The following is a 3,947-nucleotide window of genomic DNA, read 5'->3' on the forward strand; positions in this document are numbered from 1 at the left end:
ACAATTAAATAGTCGTAACAGCTATTGGGCTAAAAAATGTTGCTTGGCCATCACCCAAATAAAAATAAGGGCAATGAATTCTTTCTTATAGTAAACACTAGGGCTGGGTAGTTACCAAGTCATTTGAGATTGAATCAACTGTCAACAACTTGGCTTATGATGAAGAAATCACCACAAACTAATCTATCAAGTACACTATACACATGTGTTCCAGATGAATCTTTCTAACATGCAACTATGACAGCTTGATGGCCTTTAGTGGTATTTAATTGCCAAGCTCTTAAAACTGATTTCCAATGCTCTCCTGATCTGGCTACATCTATCCTCTCTAGCCTGAGATTTTACTATGCCGTCCATCAAGCTTCACTTTCCAAGAATGCTAAACAGTTGATAATTCTTGCCTCTCTGTGTTTCTTGCCTCTGTTCTTTTGTTCATATTTCTCTCCATCTTGAAATTACCTGGTGCCTTCCTACATTCTCTCTCTCTCTCTTTTCACTTCCTTAAATTCAAATTTAATTTTATTGGATTCAATTCACTTCACACAACTCAGTGTGTTACTTTTTTACCAGGGGACTGTCCTTGAACTCTGTGGTCTGGGTTAGGTCTTCTCTTGACTGTCATAATAACTTTTATCTGTCACTGTTCTAGATTGTTCTTACCACAGTGTTTTATAATTGTCTGTTATGCAGTATTTCCAATATATCCCTCCCTATCTCTGCCTCCACTGGCATGGAAACTTTCTAATGTTAAGACTCTCAGTCAATGTATCTTTATGTCTCCAGAAATAACACTATGATGAATGCATAGGAAACAATGCATAAACCTTAAGTAAATGAGTAGAGAAGAGCTGTGACTAAGAGTAAAAGAAGATGGACAAGCTGGAGAGTATAAATAGCCAAAGTCTGTGGAAAGCAATCTGAAAATATGTATTATGAATATTTAAATATTTATACTTTTTGAATCAGTAATTCTACTTCCAAGATTCTAAGTAGTCTAAGAAACACGAATAGATGCTATACAAACATGCATATAAAACCTATAACAGAACCATTTTAAAATGCAAACCACTTTAGATAACCCAAATGTCCACGAATAGGAAAAATCTAACTCAATCCTGGTACATCTAACTCATCCATATGATGAAGCATGGAAATAACATTTTTAAAAGAATATTTAAGGATATGAGAAAATGCTCTTAACACAATAGCAATTCCATTTATGCATTTTTGATTCCTTTATTATATTTCCCAAAGTGTTGCCTGTATAATGTTGATTTATTATCTTTATTACTCTGAATATTAATTTAATCAGCATAAGTTTGAACATTGCTCTCTTTTCATTGATTTTTTCCTATTATACAGTGATTCATGTCAATCTTTAAAATCAGGCATTTCTTTAATTCAGGAAAGCTTATGTCTATTTTATCTTTGATTATGGCTTTTCTTACATTTTTTCTAATATTATTTTTAGAAAATATGAACTTACATTGGACTTTGCTCTTATATAAATATCCATTATCCCATTTGTATATTTTCTGCTTATTGGCTATTTTTCTCTGACATCTGGATTCAATTAACACATTAAAATTGAAATCAAGATTCAGATTTTGTTAGAGTCACTTCTGCATATTGTTATTTTTGGTAAAAACCACATGTACAATGGTATTTTAGTTTCCTTTTATATTTTTTACTTCATTCAGCTTTCTTATCCCCTTCCACATTTATGGATACCTTCCATTTCAGTCATTATAATATAATTTTATTCGTGTGTTTAATAGAGCCCATATTTTATTGAATTTTACTGAAAAAAAGTGCTTTCCAAAATTTGTCTTGTATTTTATAAATGGAGTGTTCCAATAAATCTGGAATAGACTTTTTCTATTGCTTACTGTAATGAAGTTTTTACCAAGTCTTATTTTCTCCCTGTCTTGGACAAAAATAGATAATATGCTGCACATATACAAATAAAATGTTGTTGCATCTTTCTTGCTGACATCTCGCTGTCTACCTGGTTGAGCAAAATCTTGACAAAATTTTCTTCCTCTTAGATTTTAAATTACAGGTTTAGTTGACTTTCAAACCATAAGTACAATGTTTAATATTAGTAGCTATTGTTTAGCTAGTGTTACCACCATTGGATTGAGAAAAAATGTTCTTTTACAGGTTGCTGTGCCTTCTATGCAGATAATTTAATCTTGGATTATTATAAGCTGTTTATAATGCTTCTTACTTAGCAACATTAACTCTCAGAGTATCCTGATCCTATATCCTATAAACCCATTTATACTACATACTTCACATCATGGAATATACTGTACTATAACTAGTACATTTCTATTCCAAATATATGTATTAGTAACATAAAATTAAGAGTGCAATGGCAATGGCCACTTTATATACCATGTGTTGTGAATTGTACGGCTGGATTCTAAATCTCTGTCCTTCTACAGATGCACATTTGCTTACCCCCTAAAACTATGGTATGCATGCCCCCTTTTTTCCCACAATAATTTATTTATTGACAGCCTCCTCTCACCTCCCTTGCAGTCTCTAAGTCACTTTTTCTGCTTGTAGATTTTGCGCGCAAGCCCCAGAAAGATGGCTGGGGGCAGGGGTGCTGCGTACTGTTCAATGAGACCCATAATGTGACTGTAAGTGTCTTCCTCATATTGCAAGAAAACGGCTGGCAGATCCAGCTCCTCATACAGTGCCTTCACCCAGGCCACCTTCTCGGCTTCCTTCTGTCTGAATTTTCCTTCAGGATCTGGTACTGTTATGGAGTAGCCTGTTGCAGACACTGAACCACCAGCCAGCTGCATTTGTTGTCCTGGATGTCAGTGCCAACTTTGCCGGTCACACTGGGGTCCCCAAAGAGGTCAAGGTAATCATCCTGAACCTGAAAGAACTCTCCCATCCCCAGCAGGATCTTCTTGGCATTGGCGTGCTCCTTCTTGCCAGCAATTCCTGCCATGTACATGGCTGCAGCTACAGGAAGGCAGAAGGAGTAGAAAGCTGTCTTGTACTTGACAATAGATTTGTGCCTCTTTTCAGTGAATCTGCCAAGATCCACATTGCGCTGGCGGGCTGTGATGAGGTCCAGGGTCTGCCTAATCTCAGTCTGATAGGAACTCTGCAGGAAGAGCTCAGTCAGGTTCAGGTAATAGGGCTGCTCCCGGCAATAGATCTTCAGCAGGTGGTAGATACATGCTTCCAGAAGGATAGCATCATTGATGGCATCTAAATCCATGCCCAGCTTCTGATACCAGCAGATCTGTCCCCGACAGGTGAAGGATGAATCCATGATGTCATCTGCCACCAGGAAGAAAGCTTGCAGCAGTTCCACACACCAGCCCACTGTCAGGGCCCATTGGAAACTATCAGCATCCTGTTTCCCTGGCTCCACCAGCTCCTGGAACACTACTAGCACCGCCAAACCTGGGTGATACTTGCCTCCAATGGCATTGTACTCCAGGACCTCCTTGAGCCGGGCAATAGCATCTCCTGTCTCTGGGTACCCCATCTCATCCTTAGTCAGCACCCTAACAATATGGGAGAAGTGCTGAATAAAATCCTACTTTTCTTGGGCATAAACATCTGATTTCTGGTCTCCATTCATTCTGAGGGAGGAGCAAAGGGCTCTGTTCCTGGATGCGGGTCTACATGACCCTTTAATAGACTTCCAGGATGTTTCATAGTACATAGTCCTGTACTATGAAGTTGTTAATGGGACATGAGAAGACCTGTGATGTGGCAGGGCTGGTGGTGGGAGATGAGGATGAGGGTCAGCATTTATAAAGAATCGCTATGGACCCTATGCATTGTCATGGTGGTTGAAAAATACAGGCACATAATTAATTTTTTGTGGGAACACTTTCCCAATACTGAATCATGTGATTATAACTTTCCTAAGTTTATACCTTGTAGTTAAAAATTTCTGTATTTACATA

General features: G+C 37.8%; 1 pseudogene; it reads right to left on the reverse strand.

Moving 5' to 3' along the window:
- Positions 1-2,555: 2,555 nt before the first annotated feature.
- Positions 2,556-3,652, reverse strand: LOC116457623 (farnesyl pyrophosphate synthase-like; annotated as a pseudogene).
- Positions 3,653-3,947: the final 295 nt, after the last annotated feature.

This window comes from Hylobates moloch, unplaced genomic scaffold, assembly GCF_009828535.3.
Source record: "Hylobates moloch isolate HMO894 unplaced genomic scaffold, HMol_V3 SCAFFOLD_18, whole genome shotgun sequence".
Taxonomy (NCBI): Eukaryota; Metazoa; Chordata; class Mammalia; order Primates; family Hylobatidae; genus Hylobates; species Hylobates moloch.